The following is a 20,223-nucleotide window of genomic DNA, read 5'->3' on the forward strand; positions in this document are numbered from 1 at the left end:
TATGCTCAAGTGACCTCGCAGCTGGGAACGCAATAAGTCTGGGGAGTAGTAATGTAGAAAAACACATATCATACTTACTGCTGCTTATGCTCTATGTGTTTGGTGAGTAGTACATCTATGCATAGATAACATAGGTGCCTAGTAGGTTCAGAGGTGCCGTGCTTGAAATCCTGGCCTTGGAACAGAGAAGATCAAAGAAGCACAGTGAGGATCACGGCATAGTGATAGAAACTGAACCTGCACGAACCCTTGATAAACAGGCATAAACAGCAGGCCAAGGATCTTCTAACATGGACCAAGCTTAGCAGTGTCTGTGTCCCTTCTACTGTGTCTCTGCCTGGGCATTGTTTCAGGGATCCCCTGGTTGGCAGGGTAACAAAAATAAATCTACTCTTTGTGTTTTAGCTGCGGGTCAGTGGTTGTTCCAGCTGCCTGCCTGAGCTGACTCACACACCCTCCTTGAATTTTAGATATTTAGGTAAAGACCTTGATAGATGATAGTCTTTAATCTCATTAAATATTATGAGAGAAATACTGTGGTAATAACAGGTGATAAATCCATTACATACAGAAAAAATGCTGCAGTGACTGATTCTCAAAATCCATCTTCATTGCTCTCCTTTTTTTCTCCAGGATTTCAAAGCATCACTGCTGGTGAACAAGGAAAGTTAGAGAGGTGTCATAGTAAATTTAGAATTTAGAACTTCTAATGATGATGGTTATTTTGTGTGTGTGTGTTTCAATTACTTAACATGTTCAAAGTGTGAACATGACAGCAGAGCATTGGTATCAAGCAGAGCATTGGTATCAGGGAGAAAAGCTGTCAAGTATTTTCCATTCTAAACATCCATATTCATCGTTCATTCATCCATTGATAAGTACATTAACCTTTTACACATTCTTAGGTTGTTTTACCCCACCACAGTTATCTGCCTTCACAGATCAAATATTTTATTATTATTTTTTTTTAGTGGGTATTTCTTAAAAATCCAGGGGACTTCTCTCTTCCCTTTGATTTTAAACAAGTAATTGAATTTGCTGTTTCAAAAGAGTTTTTCCATCCTGTGGAAAAAAACAAACAAACAAACAAACAACAACAACACCTAGTTGTTACTGGTTATGCTGATAGTTCTGGGCAATTGCAGGTTGAATATTGAAGATGGTTCACTCATTCATATTAATTCCTGTTGATCTATCATATTCATTCCTGTTGACATTTTGTAGATGTCTACAGGAGGAAAGCTCCTTCATGGGTGCAGGCTGGTTTCCTGGTGAAGTGGGAACAGGAGTTCTCAGATATCCTTGTGGCATCAGTGACACTGAGCATTACATACGTAGAAAGCATTTTAAGAACCCTGAGATAACCCTGCTCAAATACTACTCGATAAACCCTAAAACCAACATGGAGCTTGAGGGAGAAGGATGCAAGGATGGGTTTGTTTAGTCTGAACAGCCTGTTCTCAGGCCTCACACATTTTCTTCCTTGTGTCCAGGAAGGTGTCTACAAAACAAGCCTTGATGATATGATCACTTCTAATGTGAGAGGAGAAAGGTGAAATTCTGTCGGCTTCTGGAGATAAAAGTCCTTCAGGGAGATGAGTCAGCCCTCCAAAATTGCTGGCCACATATCAAAGGGAAACTATAATTTTTAAGCCAGAGGTGCTCCATCTGCATTTGTGGTGGACAGGAGACAGCTAGGAAATAAGGTTTCCTAAATTACAAGAGAGCCCTGGGAATCCTTAAAATCATCTGAGAAGCTTCAGTGAGTCTTATTCCTAGCCTTGTGTGTGAGTGAGGGAAGATGTTATGGGAGTCTGTCAGTTCTGAATGGTAGCATTCAGGTGGGGGAAGTGTTATTGGATCATGACCTTGGATCCCAATGCAGTGGAGTCCCACAGAGAAATCCAAAGTGGCAGCTAGGAAAGGAGACAGTACAATCTCACCTCACCTTTTATTGTTTTTCATGTTTCTCTGTTTGTTTCCAATTTTGCAGTCATGTTCCTAAAGCTTTGTTTGGCAAAGATAAATCTCTTATCTTCTTTATGTTTGTCTGCTGTCAGAAGCAATCTCAGGTAAAACTGACAAGCTCAAGGCCTCTCATTTTCCCAGAAGATTAAAAAGCAAAAGCAAAAACAAAACAAAACAACAAAAACAGCACAGAAGAGGTCTTCTTCAAACCTTTCTTGTAGGATATGTTTGAGGACGGACAAATCTGGGAGAGAAAGGCTCATGGTTGAGTATATACTATTGACTGTTACAGCTAGGCAAGACAGATCTCATTTCCAAGTAGCCACAGATACTACCAAATAATAATGCCAAGAGCCTGAAACTTTCTGGTGAGGAAGCATTTTTCAGCTCAGGAATTGGAAAAACAGGAAATTATTTGTCTGTGTTTCTTGAGAAGAGCCAGTACCACGATGCCATGGGCCTGACACCCAGAGCAGCAATACCCAGGGATCAATACTCATTTCATCCGAAAAATGATTCCCCTTCTGAGCCTCCAATACAGGCTGTCAGAGATAACACCAAAGATGTGACCCTGTCCCTTTCATTGTTATGTTCCCAGAGGCACTGGGAATGGAAAGGAGAGAAGGGAAAAGGTTGCACCCTGCATTCAAGGTGTGCTGTTGAGAAAATCATGTCAATGACTTCTTTCAGCACGCACCTTGAATAAAAGAGCATACATCTACACATGTGGGAACATAGGTAAATGTGCAACAAAAAACCTGAGCAGTTTCAGCTGAATCTTTCATAGTCCCAAAAACCAGTCATGAAAATACCAGTAACCCTAATTCGATTCAGCTGCTCGAGAGGTTAGGTGAGGAAGGGAGTCAGTGAGATTTTAGGAAGGTGGAGAAGAGGAGGGTCTTTATTTCTCCTTCCACACCCCCTCCTACACTTATTGCACAGTCTGTGTCTGCTTTTGGGCAGATGGGGTTCATCCCTGAGCATGTCACATGATGACTGACGCTCCTGAAGAGGATGGCATGAGGGATGTTGGTCCCACTGGGAGGTGCACAGCCATAGCTCAACACGTTATCTTCTCTCCACTACTCATTATCCAGGACTCAGGAGCCCCTCACTAACTGTGTATGCTATGATGCCACTCTGGTTCACCTTGGAAACAAAGAAGGGGAGGGAGGAATGTGAGAAAACACCAGATATAGAGTCATATTTTTGCAAGATGAGAGATGAGGGGAGATAATAATTCAAACAGAAGCGTGTTTGAGCTTTGTGAATTGGCACAAAGTGGCGCACAAATCTAGTGCTCCTCGGACTGCAATAGTGTTGACACCTTGACAGGGATTCATTTTACTAAGTGTGGTTGTGCACAATGAATATGACTCAATGTGAGTAAAGCACAGCCTCCTTATAAAGTCAGAGCAAAGTAAGTCAGTAGATTCACTGGAGGTGATTTGTCTCATCTAAACTTAGTGGTGTCTCATCCTCTATGTGCTCTGACCATTGGTTAGATCTCTGCTTGTTATAATTGTACCCAGATAACTACCTTGACCTTCACTTCTAAACTGCAGGCAGCTAAAGTTAGGGGAAAAGAATCCTGCCCTTCAACAATGTGCTTTGGCTTTGTTTGGTCTTGTGTATATTCTCATTGCAATTTTCCCAGGATATTCAGTGTTGCATATCTTCATTTGAAAGCAGCCATTCTGTGACTTAAGAGAGCATTATAATGAAAATAACTAACACTCCAGGATGCAATTTCTCTTTGCATGTTTCACATTCATTTCCTATGGTGACATTGTTGTCATTGTTATTATTACTATCCCATCTTCATCTCCAGGAAGAACCCCAGAGATCTAACAAGAGACGGTAAAAGGAGAGAAGAAAACTCTAGCCCCACAAGAAAATGAAGCTGCCACAGAGTTCACAGCAGACTGCAGAATGCACTAGAATGCATTTCTATTTTCCAGCTGAGGAAAAAATTAAAAAAAAAAAAAAAAAAAAAAAAAACCACAGTCAAAATCAAGATACACCATCCAGCTCAGAAATGAACAGTTTTTCGACCCTGTGGGAATGTCTATATATGCTTATAGTCAGAGCAAAGTCAAAGCAGGATGAACATACAGAATAATTTCCCTGGATCAGACAAGAGATTTTAATCCCTATTTCCCATCTTTAACAAGTTTCACAGCCTCTCATGTTTTGCTTTGAAGGAGACCATTTTCCTTCTGGCTATATGAACTAAGCCCTGCACATAATTTCTTCCACCAATATTTTGAATGAATGTCACCCAGAATCATAAGTAGTCGGACTTTAGAAATCTACTTAATCCACTCCCAAATATGTTGATTTAGAAAACTACAGATACCAAGCTGGTATATGAATTTAGAAGAGTAACAAAGTTATTTTCCAAAATGACACCTGAACTGAAGAAGTGTCAATTAACTTAATCAGATTTTTATTTGTTTATTTTCTAATTAGAAAGCATGTTGTTTTAATTAAAAATTTCAGTGCCGGAAGAATGAAAACAGACTAATTATAACAAAGTAAAAATTCAAGGTACTTATGTTTCCAATCCATGTGGTTAACTTTCAGAGTTACTGTACTGCAGATCTGGCTTAAACTCACTCACTTATTTCATCTCCTTCTTCTTTCCGCTGTTAAAGACAATTCTGTTTCATGGTGGATATGACATAGCATTTTGATTTCTCCATGCCAAAGAGTCTTGAAAAACGAGTTTGTGAATAGAGAAATAATTCTACTCTCAGATATGTAACTATAATTTTCCCAAATTTTATCACTGAAGAAACTTCATTTGGTAGTACTACTTTTATGCTAAAAATGCTTAGTTCAATCTTTATCAGAGTACATTTTCAGGAGTAAATCAAGGAGATGGTTTGTACACAGTGCTGTGAGTTATCAAGCTGTACCTTTGTAAACTACATCTCAGGTGTTCCTTGTCTGCATGCATCTTACATGAAGCTAATGAAAATCCTTGCTCTTTTGCTTTCCGAAGGCTGGGACTGCTGCTTGCACTAGAAGTCATTTGTGAGCAATAGATCAGGCACAGGAACTGCTGGACATTCAAGATTTGCTAACTTTTTGACTTCACTTTTCATAGAAATGAGATCTATAAGCATGAGTTTCTTTATTTGACAAAGGATAGAGTCTGAAGCATAAGGAAGAATTAAGATGTTTCATTGGCGAGTCGTAGAACCTTGCCCCTTGACTTAGACCACAGAACCTAGTCAAATACCATAGCTATTTCTGCAAGGACATGTAAAGTCATTAAGAGCTGCAGTCTTTCTCAAACCCATCACAGTGCCTCAGTCCCTTGTCCAGCCTATTATTGCTCCGAAATTTAGTCAATAAGAATGTCTCTGCAGAACACGAAGAAATATTCCAGTCTTCTCGTCTGCATACAGAATTTGGTCTTTTCCTCCTTTAGACTGATAAATAAGAGAGACAATCTCCAAGCTGAATTGCTCTGAGTTGTGAGCTAGCTCACAGCATAAATACAGCTGGAATATATACAAATGATTTTGCTCATTCCAGTGGTGCAATTTCCCATTATCGCTAATTAAAGCTTCATCTTAAGAAATCCTGCTATCTGAAGAGCTGCAAGCTTGTGTCCTTATTACTACAAAGGGAGCAGTAATGCAGATGAGGGCTTCCCAGTTCCCACTGAACACATTCAGTCAGGCACTTCCTTTGCACCGCAGCCTGGTCCCTTTCTAGGATCTTGCTGTGTTCATGGGAACAGTGCTTTTTTACTTCATGGGTGCAGTGGGATTTCTCATATGAGTCAAGGTTTGCGGCATTTCCTTTCCAAGATGCATTGTAGAGAGGGAATAAAGCAACAAGGAAGTGAGATTGGAGCTCTATGCTGATACATCTTTGCTACATAGCAGGAAATAAGGAAACACCTGTGTGGAATAATTGCTGGAGGTGACTTACTGAGACTGAAGATATGTCCATATTTTATGAGAAGGTTCAATGTTTAGGAAAATTCCAATGTGAGAGGTGGCAGACATGCACAGTCTGTTCCACAGTCCCCTTGGCAACATAACCTGCAACCTTACATATTGACCAGCCCTGGGCAAAACTGATAACAAAATCATGTCCTCTGGGTGAACTTTGCTCATTGTAATCTCATTATGATGCCAGAACACGCCTCCATCCCAAAGGCTACTCGTCTCCAAGGTTTGACCACCCCTCACTGAGCATGCACTCTGAGTTTCTCTGAGCCTGTACCTTTAAAGAAAAAGCAAGACAATTTTATACCAATCATAAAATGTATGACCAGAGTCACTCACACTCCACCTAAAAGCCAGAAAATAGTATAAAAATGGCTCAAGAGAGGAAAAATATTAGGGAAGATGCCATTGCAGACAAGTTGGAAGGACATCTCTGATGGGTGGGCTGAACCTGATATCTGATGACAAGCTGGAACACAAGGAGGTTTAGGTCCTGCCAAACTGCTTACCCTTTAACACAACACACCTCTTTGGCGGGAGGTTGTATTCCTTAACTCCTGGTGTTGTTCCAAGAGGAACTCCTTATGAAAGATGACTTTCTTCTTCCAGTTCTGTAGATAGGATAAGGCCAAACATTTTTACTCATTCATCTCTCCCTCTAACACAGAGGTATCAGACCCATACGTGTCATACTCTGCACCTTTACACCTTTTGAGACTTATTGGTACCTGCTTTTTTCCCCCCACTGTCCCTGACAGCATCATGCACGGATTTGAGATTCCCGACAGCAACTACCAAGCTTGATGTCTTCTTTGGATTGCTTCTGAGGGCTGGAATTGTAATTTGGTTATTGCTGGCAGAACCAGACTCTGCCCCAGCTATACCTTCCTTTCTCTATGTGGGTTTGGGACCTACCCCAGCAAAAGCTGAGTAAAATTACAGCTCTTTCTTTGGGCATCAAAGCAATAACCTTTTTTTTTTTTTTGGTTAAGAACTTTGCAAACATCCCACTGACTGCAATGAAAACATTCAGAGATAAAAGTGCGAGGTGCCACTTCTCCTTTACTAGGGCAATAACAGATCAAACCTCTGCAAATCAGGAACAAAGAAAGACAGATTTTTCAGAGCACTCTGTAGCAGGGACCGCAGGAGGGCTTAGCCTGCTGTGCATATCAAAGTTTCTCTTGTATGCGTTGTCTCAGTGCAGCTTTAAGAAATTCCTGAGGAAGGGAGATGCCTTAATAGCAAGTTGTACCACTTTTAAAGCTGCATTTGTATCGCTCACACAGCAAGAGCTCTTGTCACATGGAAGCCATCGAATCAAAACACTGACATGGCAAGAGAATAAGGCGAGATAATGAAATGAGAAATTAAGAGCATGAAAAGTAAATGCTCTAGAAAAGCTGACTCTTCATAACACTCCAAGTGAACATTTGCCTGTATTTCAAAGTCGACCGATAAGAAATTATTTGCTTTTCTTATATAACAGAAATAGATAAAGGATTCCGTTCGGATAGGAGAAGATTCCACTAGGCTGCAATTTACGTATGAATGCTCAATATTTAAGGAAATTGCTTCTTTCACTTTGTCAACTGGTATAAATGTATGCTAAAGAGGGATTCATTAGAAAAAGCCATGCAATGCATGAGCTCAGCTCAAATAATCCTGATCTCTCCAGGCAGGTGTTTTGCATCCTACCAGGAAATGGCACATTGAACTGCAGGAAGCTTACCACATGGGTTGTATTGTTCTTCCCTGAAAACAGCACAAATGCCTCACCTCTCTCCCTTAAAACAAGTTGCCATTTACTGTGGGTGCACTCACTGTGGAGATATTCATCCTAGCTCACCGTCTGCATCCCTGTGAATAACAAGGGAACCAGAGAGCTCCTCTCATGCACTCTAACCTCCACGGTTGGCTCTGCAGGCTGCTAGAGAGTCCCAGCAGTCTCTGATCAGGATCAGCAGAAGGTCTTTGTACCCCAAAGGAAAGCTGAGAGCCTGGCAGGACAGAGCTGTGTGTGACTGACAGCACAATTTACTGAAAGAGGCAATTATTTCTTGTGCCGTTATGGCATGAAGGCTTTGTGGAGATCTGAGGAAAGATCTATGGTAACACTTATGGCAACTTAACACAGGATTTATATGTACAGATTTAAAAGGATGATCCAAAATATCCTGTCTAAGCCTGAAGAGCTATCTGGGAATGTGAAGGTATACATGTGAGGTTTTTTTTTATTCTTCTCCTGGAAAATTTACTCTGTCCTTCAATTTCTGCTGCTTGCCATATTTAGCTCTGTTGTCACCTTTGTTGAAACAGCTTGATTTTTCCATCTTGACTAAAACTGTTTTAACTAGATAGACACAGACACAGACACAGACACAGATTTCTAGGTTGGAAGAGACCTCAAGATCATCGAGTCCAACCTCCGACCTAACACTAAGTACTCCACTAAACCATATCGCTAAGCTCTACATCTAAACGTCTTTTAAAGACCTCCAGGGATGGCGACTCCACCACCTCCCTGGGCAGCCCGTTCCAATGCTTAATAACCCTTTCGGTAAAGAAGTACTTCCTAACATCCAACCTAAAACTCCCCTGTCGCAACTTTCGCCCATTCCCCCTCGTCCTGTCACCAGGCACGTGGGAGAACAGACCAACCCCCACCTCACTACAGCTTCCTTTAAGGTAACTGTAGAGAGCGATAAGGTCGCCCCTGAGCCTCCTCTTCTCCAGGCTGAACAAGCCCAGCTCCCTCAGCCGCTCCTCGTAAGACTTGTTCTCCAGACCCCTCACCAGCTTGGTCGCCCTTCTCTGGACTCGCTCGAGCACGTCCATGTCCTTCCTGTAGCGAGGGGCCCAAAACTGAACACAGTACTCGAGGTGTGGCCTCACCAGAGCCGAGTACAGGGGGACAATCACCTCCCTAGACCTGCTGGCCACACTGTTTCTTATACAGGCCAGGATGCTGTTGGCCTTCTTGGCCACCTGAGCACACTGCTGGCTCATATTCAGCCGACTATCAACCAATACTCCCAGGTCCTTCTCGGCCAGGCAGCTTTCCAGCCACTCATCTCCCAGCCTGTAGCTCTGCTTGGGGTTGTTGCGCCCCAGGTGCAGGACCCGGCACTTGGCCTTGTTGAACTTCATACAGTTGACCTCAGCCCATCGCTCCAGCCTATCCAGATCCTCCTGCAGAGCCTTCCTGCCCTCGAGCAGATCGACACACGCACTTAGCTTGGTGTCATCTGCAAACTTACTGAGGGTGCACTGGACACCCTCATCCAGATCATCGATAAAGATATTAAAGAGGACTGGCCCCAGTACCGAGCCCTGGGGGACACCACTTGTGACCAGCCTCCAACCAGATTTGACTCCATTCACCACAATTCTCTGGGCCCGGCTATCCAGCCAGTTTCTAACCCAGCGAAGCGTACGCCAGTCCAAGCCCCGAGCAGCCAGTTTCTTGAGGAGAATGTTGTGGGGAACGGTGTCAAAAGCCTTACTGAGGTCAAGGTAAACCACATCCACAGCCCTTCCCTCATCCACCAAGCGCGTCACTTTGTCATAGAAGGAGATCAGGTTCGTCAAGCAGGACCTGCCTTTCATAAACCCATGCTGACTGGGCCTGATCGCCTGCTCGCCCTGCAAGTGCCGCGTGATGACCCTCAAGATAATCTGCTCCATGAGCTTTCCTGGCACTGAGGTCAAACTGACAGGCCTATAGTTACCCGGGTCTGCCCTCCGGAAGAGATTAGAGAAGTTTAGATCAGAGAAGTTTAGTTTTAATAACATAGACTAAAGTAGGTATGACCCTATGTCCCTGTGAGAGACATTTCTGGGTTCCTAGAAGCTCCTGAGAAAGCCCAGCTCACTAGACATGGTGTCTACCATTCCCCTGGACCTCAACACTTCCCTCCCCAGCCACAGTGAGAAGAGGAGTTGCACCCCTTTTAGCACAATACATCGGTGGTTAGGACACTCCCTGAGCAAATCAGACTGTTATTAGAATTCCTTTTGAATTTGAAGAGTTTGAATCCAACCTTTCCAGGAAATATTGGGCTACAGGCTGAGCTGATGGAAGTGTCCTGTTGGTTAACATGTTCAGACATGACCCCAATACTTGTGGACAAGTATAAGGTGGATAGCTTCCTATTTGGATTATCTGGATTATCTTTTTGATGCAATATAGTCATATTAATTACACAGAATGTAATAGAGAGAACTCACAAATCTCACCTTCTCCACACAATCTCATTTTAGTGTTTCACTTAATAACGTGGGTATGTTAGTTATGTTAGTGAGAAGGTTTGTTCCTCATTCATTACTTTTATCTATAGTGGCTTTCCTAAGCTTTAATGAGGCTGGGTTAATCCAACATCTCAGATTTCTCTTCTTGCCATGCTACATGGAAGGATGTTGTGCCATCTGACTGACATTCTCAGATAATATTTATACTGCTAAATGAAATGTGACCATAAGGGTGACTACGTCCTTGTTTGTCCATACCGCATAACTTAACTCACTCCTCAGCTCCAATTAATTTCTTGAAAGGCACATATGCTGTAGTAGAAGATAGTTGTAAGCAACAGTGTTTGGGATTGCAAAGGTGTCTGTTTGTTCTTCCCCAATTCATGTAGTGTCATTTGGTCAACACAACCTGGAGAACAGTAGGAAACCAGATGTCTCTCTAGTGCTGGTCAGAAAAGGATGGATGCTATTGGCACACATTCAGGGACCTTTAATCAGTACTCCTGGGTCCAGAGCAAGAGCTCCATTGCTGGAGACCGTGACCTTAGGGAAAATGAGACTCCAGTTTAGTGACTCACCTGTTGTTTCAGATACCCACTCAGAAGGAGATTCATCAGGTTCAAGTTCAGCTCAAGTCCATCTAACTCTGGACAGATACATTTACTTGATCATACCAAAGGAGATGGTATGGACCATCTTAGGTCCATTATAAATGCTAAGGAGCATTTCACTTAATTGCATCCTGCAACAAAGAAGGTTTTTCAAAATGTTCACTTAACCATTTCATAATTTCTTTTGTGACATTGGTTCCAATGAAAGATTTTGAAGCGACAGAGTAGGTAGGCTCATGGGTCCTAATGAGTGACCTGCTGACATTTTTTTTCCAAAAAAGAACTTTTGCTCTTCTAGAAGGAGATGTGTTATCGCTACAGTTCCCCAAGAGTCAGACTAACTTAAACTGAAGTGTGCATGGGTGGGAAACACTTGCATTCAGTCTTTTTGCCATGACCTTTCTGCTAATGAGGTGCCATTCACATTCATTCTGGACAAGAGAAAAGCTTTGGTGTATTGGTATAATCCAGGTTTCCCTGCTTTCAAAGCCATCATTTATCACACTGAGTCCTGCCCACTAGCTCATCAGTGCACATGGTGGATGTAGCAAAGTGCCTTGAATAAAAGTGTCCTAGTCGCAAAAGAGGAAAGAAAAAAAAAATCAGACAAAAATGAGCAACCCTCAAAATGTTATAGATGTTGTGAAAGACTGGATCACTCCTTATATCATATGGTGCTTCCCCAGTCATTCAAATAGGCTGAACTCCTGACAATAAAGCTGGATCGGAAATGATTCATTTCATGTAGCTTTAGCTGGTTGAAAGTAGCAGTGAAGTTGGTGGTGACAAAATGATCAGAAATGGAAATGGAATTAATTATTTTGGATACCCATATTATTTGAATTTTCTTTCCAAAGAATATTTACTCCTAGAAAGCCTCAAAACTCTACAGGTAAATAGTGTCAAATAATGAACAGAGAGAATATTAAATATTAAGAGTTGTTTATTTTGTTTTCATAGGTCCTGCAAAAAATAAAATGAACATTGTATTTTTAAATAAATTCTTGGAGTCTGCATTTTTTTTTTTTTTGTGAGAGAAATCCCTCTGATATTCATAACAAAATTTCTTAATATCAAACTTAGGACTTTCCAAAATGCCCTACTCCCGGCTAAGCTACGTGTCTGTCTGCAAAAAATGACTGTCAGTCATATTTCACCCTGAAGCCTTAGGAAGAGACTCAATGAGGAGGTTAATCAAAGAAAGATGATGATACACTAATTGCTAGATGGAAAATTAAGTGTCTTCCCTGATGCTTTTAGAAATAGATGAGATTTACATGGAAATAGGAATTTCTAGACTGACTCCTGAACTTTAAATGTAAATTGAGCATCTGGCATGCTTTTTACATGGGCATTTGAAATACAAACAGAAATTATACACTTGGATGATTTTTATTAATCCTTCAGTAGTCATTATTATAATCTTAAAATAATAATTATAAAGGGCTCAGGGACTCAATTTTTAGGTTTTTGCATTTGTATCTTTTAGATTCAATTCATCCCTCATTATCCCTTAGGAGAACTGAAGGGGGTTGGAGGCAGAATTTTGACTGGTGAAGTTTCTGGTTGTACAAAAATGAGCACGATTTCTGTCTCCTACCATTTATAACCCCAAAATTTTGTGCTTGAAGAGATTATAGATAGGTCTGAGACTTCTCATAGGGTCTTGAAAGCTCTGTAGTAAGTACAAATCTCTTTAATTCTGACTGTTCCACAGTCCTTTCAGGGCCTGGGAGACAATGAAGAACTATGAATCTGCTCAGAGGAAAAGCAGAAGTGATGTCATTTAATGTTCAGGAACAAGCTTTGGTGCAGAGATGTGATTAGACATCAGTGTTTCACTATACTCTCTTGTACCCAAACAAACTCAGCAGATGATTTTGGGGAAGCAAATGCCCCTTGTTTCTCTTTCTGCAATTGCCCCCCTTCTCTATTTAGATGACAGCTTCTCTGAAGTTATTTTTATTCTTATTTTATGTCTACAGTGTTACTGTTACACAAGGGACTCTGCTCTTCATGGGACCTGGAGGCAATGTAATTTTCTTGTGGTGTTTGTTTTTTCTCTCTCTCTGTTCACTACACAGGATTCAAACCAGCGATTCCATCTGAATGATATTTTATATTTTGTATCACATTTTTGGAGTTGAACGTGGTGAGGGATGTGAAGAACAGCAAGAAAAACTTCTACAGGTACATCAACAGCAAAGGGAAGACTAGGGATACATGGCCCTGCTGTTGAATGGGGCAGGTCCACTTGTGACAAAATGGAGGTCAAGGTACATAATGCCCCACAGAATCATAAAATTATAGAATCATTCAGGTTGGAAAAAATCTGCAGGATCATCAAGTCCAACCATCAACCTTCCCTACTAAACCATCACTAAATCATGTCCCTTAATACCACATTTATACATCTTTTAAATACCTCTAGGGTATTTCTTCACCTTTACAGGTAACACCAGGCCTCAGGAATCACAGGTTCCTGAGACTAGATGACAAGTGGGGAGCAAGGAAGACACCATCAGTGGAGGATGATCAGCTGAGGAAATACTAAAATAAACTGGATGTATCTGAGGCCATGCAACCTGGTAGGTCCACCCACATATGCTGAGGGAGCTGGTGGTGCATCGTGAACATGCACTTCGGCATGGTTGAATGACAGCTGATATGCACCTGAAATCACCACGTCCAGCTCTGAACTTGGTATCGCAGATGGACTTACTGACTTTCTTTTTTATCTCAGGGATTGCACTGTGCAACGTAAATATACCTCTCAGTACCTTGGCTGTACATTAGTGATAATTTATACTCAGCTTTTAAGGGAGCTATTAAAATAAATGGAGAGATTTCTTGTAAGCTACCTGAATTCTATCCCCTAAGATAGTAACTAACTCCTTTCAACTCTCTGAAAAAATATGCCCCCCAAACACATGTCCTTTAAAAGGTGGCAGGCGTGGGTAAGGCACAGAAACAATGAGCATGACTACTTTTCTTCAAGAAACTGCAATAATAGAGGCTGCATGGTGCCTGGGTTAGTTCACTCAAGAATCCAAGAACTTTTCCCTTCATATTTTCCTCATGTGCTTGCTTTTACAAATGAAACTTATCATCATTCATGCTTGGGGATTTGACCAGCTGCATCCCTTGAGAGACAAAAAATTCCATCAAAACACTATGTAAAAGTTCCAGCCATTCATGGCACTTGAAGCTCAAGCTCTGGGATTTTAAAATACATACATATATGCATACATATTTATATATATATTATATTATAATTATTTGTTGACTATCTTCTATATTTAGCGTTTGTACTGCCTTGTCAGGGAAAGTGTGAAGTCCTCCCATCACTTAGTCTAAGCTACAAGCTACCTAGAAAAGGCAGAGCTTTCACTTGTCTATTTTCCCTGAGAATTATACATAAAAGATCATGACAACTTGGCAGATATATATTTTTAAATATATTATCGTTATTATTATTGTTACATTCTTGCTTGCCTGCTTTGGCAGCTGTAAAGAATGACAAGGGATAAAACTTCCCATCTACTCTGAAGCTTAATGTTCTTCTTTAATGGCTTAATATGTTCTGAATTGGTTAACAGGGAGAAGTGGTTGGAGGCTGAAAGAGTGTCTTGCATGTTGTTGTATATCTTTTATTACTGTACAGCATTGCCTGTGTGAAGAGTTGTTCTCCAAGCCATCTGAAAGCTTGTTTACCATGAGGCAGCAGCTGTCCCCATTGTAAAGGAAGAAGCAAGAGAGAGGTTACATTAAATTCATTCATCTCGAGCAGAAAGGAAACAAAGAAAGGAAAGATTTTTTTTTAACCTGCAGTTACCTACACTTGGGAATAAAAATCTGCTGTTCAGAAATACCTGGAAAGCAGGTACATTGCCCTGGAAAGTTAGGTAAAACTGCTACAAAGCAAACTGACTATGTATAATTACTTATATTGGGAAGAATTCAGTTGTGAAGCACTAGTGAAACACATAGAAATGGATTTTCAAAGGCTGCATTTCTGAAAGCCAACATTTTAAGCAACCACTAGTGAAGGGTCCAAATTATGAATCACTAAGTAATAATCCCTGGTCTGTGTTATGCATTCAGGTGGACTAGAATATAAATGAAGGTAGGAAGACTAATCATAAAATCATAGAATAGTTTGGGTTGTAAGGGACCTTGAAGATCATTTAATTCCAACCTCCCTGCCATAGGCAGGGACACCTCCCACCAGACCAGGTTGCCCAAAGCCCCATCCAGCCTGGCCTTGAGCACTTCCAGGGATGGGGCATCCACAGCTTCTCTGGACAGCCTGTGCCAGTGCCTCCCCACACTCATAGCAAAGACTTTCTTATGTCTACCTAAACCTACCCTCTTTTAGTTTAAAACCATTACGCCTTATCCTATCACTACACCCTGTGACAAAAAGTCCCTCCCCAGCTTCTTTGTAGGCTCCCTTCATGTACTGTATGTACTGAAATAATAGGAATGCCACTACCAGTTTAATACCAAATTCTCCCACCAGATTGAGTTGTCCCCACCAGTTTGAGAAGCTGCAGATGAAATCTGTGAATGTATTTTGACAGGAATATTTTCCTTGAGTGCTGCAGAGGAGAAACATTTAAAATAAATTGGAGGAGTATTACTGAAGAGAGTTCTCTGGAAAATAAGCTTTTTTTGTTGTTGTTGTTGTTTTTGTTTTTGTTTTAGTTTTTAACAACCAAATATTATCACAAGTTTCCCAGCCAGGCCCGTCCCAGCATACACTACTTATGGGAAATAAACTGAAGACTGGAGAAGGCTTTCCCTGACTCCAATTGTATCCAACTGTATATTATGAGGTGAACAGACCTGAGCTATCTTTGTCTGTGTTTACCTGGGAACTGGAAATGTGGGGATTATGGCACAGAAAAAAATGAAACTAGCAATCAAAAGTCCAGTCCTTCCACTTTATACAGCAATCTGGTTGTATGCTTGAGGAGAAGAGTTGATTAGCTGGGGCACAGTGTAATGCATGCACAGATATTTCGGTGCTAGACTTGTGGTGGTAACTTTGAATGGCAATATCCAAATATTTGGTAGACTTGCCAGATGAAGCCTTCACCAGCAAAGGGGTCACTCAATTGTTATTCTTGTTGTGATACAAAAATCCTTTTCATAGTTCTACTAATCCTTTTATTATATCAGGAAAATTATCTCCAGTCTAGAAACTCAAAGACTTTGGGGTACACCAGGTCCCAGTTCATTTTGCTGTACCTGTCACTGCTTCATACAAGAACCAGGAGCTTCTGAAGATCATGAAAACCTGTCATGGGGTAGGGAAGGGCACATTTTCAGGTTCCAGAGTGTATCTGAACAATCTCAACAAAGCATCTCACTCCGCCATGGTGAAGTATCCTTAATCATCTTGAAAGGTGTTGTACTCCGTAAGAAGGATTGCTGTTTGCAGCAGTGATACTTCAGTGCCTTCACCAGAAATTCAGAGAACAAGAAGGACCACCTAAAACCAGTCAAAGTCATATGATTAGTGACTGAACTGGTAGGACAAGGAATCTGATTACAGTTGAAGTGAGGGACACTCCTAGAAAAATTCTTTTCTCAGCTAAGTACTAGGACCAGATTAAATACAGTGAAAAAGAAACAAACAGAAATGACTATTTACCTTGACCATCTGGAGGAAGGGTTTTTTTGGACATTCCTCTGTAGTGACAGCATCTTCTAGATCAAAGCAAATGAATTTACTAGACAGGAAAACAAATTATTACAGTGTCATGTTGGATGAATCATTTTAGATACTGGATGGGTCATGGGACAGGCTAGAAGGTTAGATGACTTGTCAAGGTTATTTCCAGCTTAATTTTCTATTTTTCTATGATTTGTAGCATTGCTCAAGTTCATTATCACAATTTGAGTTTCTCATTTGGGTTGCCTTATGGTATTGGCATTATTTTTCTCTTCCTGTGCTACCAGCAAGTCCTGACTATTGAAGAAGTCCAGAGGGATTCACATAATTTCGAATTAACACTTTTGTTCTTCTGCTTTGACCAACAAAAGTTTGTAATAAGTCTCTCTTACACATGACTTAATCTTATTCCCCTCTACCTGAATTTCCTTGGCAATTCAATAATGTTGGATGCTTTATTTTATATTATTATTATTATTATTATTTTAATTTCTTCTCACACTGCTTTATACCTTCCCTTGTAAATTTGAACCAATTTAACTCAGGACAGTGGAGGAGGTTGAGAGGAGAGAGAAAGGGAGTTCTCATTGGCAGTGCTCTAGAACTAGGTGTTTCGCATCTAAAGCTTTGTATAAGGCCTTTGACAAGCTACTAAATATCTCTACTAACACATTTTTTACATCTCCACCAAAGCCTACCTCTCTAACACATGGAAGTGTTGGAATAGATTCAGCTCACTGAGCAAAGAGGGATGCAATTATCACCCATGCAGTGGGTTGACCTTGGCCAGCTGCCTGGTACCCACCTGGCTGCTTTCACACTCTTCCTCCTCAGCAGGACAAGGGAAGAAAAGAAGTCAATAAAGAGCATGGATTAGGATAAAGAGAGGGAGACCACTTACCAGTTGCTGTCACGGGCAGCATAAACTTGTCTCGGGGAAGATGAATTTAATTAATTGTCAATTAGAATAGTACACTAAGAAACAAATACAAAACTAAAATCACCTTTCCCTCATATTCCTTCTCCTTCCCAGGCTCAACTTCACTCCTTTGTTTTTGACTCTTTTGTCCCCTCTCCACCTGAAGCAGCACAGAGGGAAGGGGAATGGGCCAGTTCACAGCACTTCATCCCTCCTGCTCCTTCCTCCTCATGCTGCTGTCCTGCTCCATCGTGGGGTTCCTCCCATGGGATGTGTTCCTTCATGAACTGCTCCAGCTTGGGTCCCTCTACAGGCTGCAGTTCCTCAAGAGTGGCTGCAGCATGGATCCTTTCCATGGGGTACACTCCACCAAGAACAGACTCCTTGAGTGTGAGTCCCACATGAGCATCAGTTCCTGCCAAAATACTGCTCCACCATGGGTTCTCCACAGGCACAATCATCTCTTGTGGTATGGGGTCCTCCACAGTGTTCATATCTGCTCTAGTGTGGTCCTCCATGTGCTGCAAGGGCACAAACAGCTTTAACATGGTCTTCTCCATGGTTTGCAGGGGGATCTCTGCCCCTGTGCCTGGAGCACCTCTTCCCCCTCCTTCTTCACTGATCTTGGTGACTACAGCATTTTTTTCACACATTTTTCTCACACATCTTTCACAGATACTATGCAGTGGTTTTACCCTTTCTTAAATTGGTTATCATAGAAGTGCCACCAGCATCACTCCTTGGCTCAGCTTTGGCCAGCATTGGTCCATATGGAACTGGCACAGTTTGATGCGGGGTAGCTCTTGGCCTCTTCTCATGGGGGCTGCCCCTAAAACCTCCCTGCTACCACAACCTGGACATGGACACTCAATACAACCTGAAAAACAAACACCATCCCCCCCCCCCCCAGGTGAAGTTATGTAATTATGTAGTTCTTCTATTGAAAGTCTATTTTTAATTTCTGTGTCTGTCTCAGCATTTTATGACCTCTACCTCAGTACTTACTTTCTTTCCACAGCATCTCTCTGCATTTGTCATCCGGATGTCACGCTTGGCTCTGAACTGGTAAGCAAAAAGGCTGCATTTGACAGTCCTTTCCAGATGTTCCCGTTCGGCTCCAGGTGGTGAAGTTTTTTCTGCAGACTTACTTCCTCTCTTCATGTTCTTTGAACTACAATATCAGCTTCCAGCTCCCGGTCTTTAGGAAAAGTGGCATCTTTTTGAATTTCTGATGGCTTTCAGCTTTAGCTAGATGCCAAGAAGATGAACATCAGGAAGTCAGTGAAAGAATGATTTAAGGGTATTGAAAATGAGAGACAGTTGTGTTAATCAGTTGTTTGCTTTCTCACGGCATAATAAACCTGCAGGATAAACTTTCATCTCCAGTAATCACAGCAATGTGGTGGTGATATTTAAGAATAGAAAAAACAGGTTTCAGTGTAAGAGAGTATTGCTGGAAGAACTAAATAATCTGCAGTACTTGGCATTGCCATCCACGCCGGATAACAGGCCGCTGTGCTGACAAGGCACAGAGCCTTGGCAGGCACAAGTGGAGTTGAACCTCAATATTTATGTGAGTGATTCACCACATCTTTCTGTTTTGCAAAAGGCTCTGCTGAACTCTTGAAAGAGGCCTACATATGCCAGAAAGACCTCTAAGTAGATTTCTAGTGCTTCTACCAGGAAGTTTGAGGGAAAATATCAACGCATCAGCCCTGTAATGTTTCCTCTGAATCTTGTTAGGTTTGATGAACTTTGCTGAATTAAGACAGGGTTTCCATGGAAACTTTGCTGGTTTTTCCACACTGTGATGTGAGGTTCACAGCTATGAGGTAATCAGTTACATGGATTAACCAAGGACCAAGGATTGCAGGGTTTCCAGTTCAGGTGCCCTCTGCCATGAGTGCTTTTGAAACGGAGAAAAAGATTTCTGGGGCACTGAGCTGGTGCTTTCCAAAGAATTGGGATGGTGTTTTTATTGAATAGATATATCCATGTATAATGAGTTTCTGCTCTTATCCAAGCTTCTGTGAGATGGATTTTCCCAAGAAGATTTTGGACGGGTGACTTTTATCAGTACTGAGATTTCCAAATGAAAACACAGGTCATGGAAAAAAAATAAAAAAGACAAATACATATGTCAGCATTTATATATTCTATTTTTTTTTTTAATCTCACTTTTAAAACACTGGATTTTTTTTACTCATTGACAATCAGCTTCTAACTTTTCAAATGAGTAAACTGGGTTAGCGAGGTTAATACTGACTGGCATCTTCAGAGAATGGAATTACTGATTTATGTATGAAAGCAGGAATAAAAGGGGTTCTGAAGATTTATATTTTCTACACGAACGATCATTTCCTGGGATGAAGTGAGAGTTAGAAGAAATGAGCAAAGAAAAGGAAAATAAAATATATGATAGGAGTAGTGAGTCTTTGCAGAACAGTTTCTGATACAGTAGTCACGTGCAAATTATGAAGTCCCTGATGTCGCATCACTGGACTCAGGAGGCTATCCATAATTGTATAATGAGGACATGGAGTCTGTCTCTGTGTGAAGTGACCAGAGGTCAGTGGGCAAAATTGTCTCTGTCATTAAATCTATTGAATAGAATCTTTGCTGGGAGGTTCAGCTGAAAGGATAACGTATCAGAGAATGACTGCAACACACAGACAGAAGCTAGCTGAGTCCTGGGGTATATACAGAGATGAAAAGAACTTTTTTCTGGTGGAAATTTTCTTTATTTCTATCAGCAAACTTTCTCTTCGTATAAAGATTTTAATTCTGTCCCTTGATCTTTCATCTGGCCAAAAGCATTCAAGTATT

Source organism: Cygnus atratus, chromosome 2 (genome assembly GCF_013377495.2).
Source record: "Cygnus atratus isolate AKBS03 ecotype Queensland, Australia chromosome 2, CAtr_DNAZoo_HiC_assembly, whole genome shotgun sequence".
In the NCBI taxonomy this organism is placed as follows: Eukaryota; Metazoa; Chordata; class Aves; order Anseriformes; family Anatidae; genus Cygnus; species Cygnus atratus.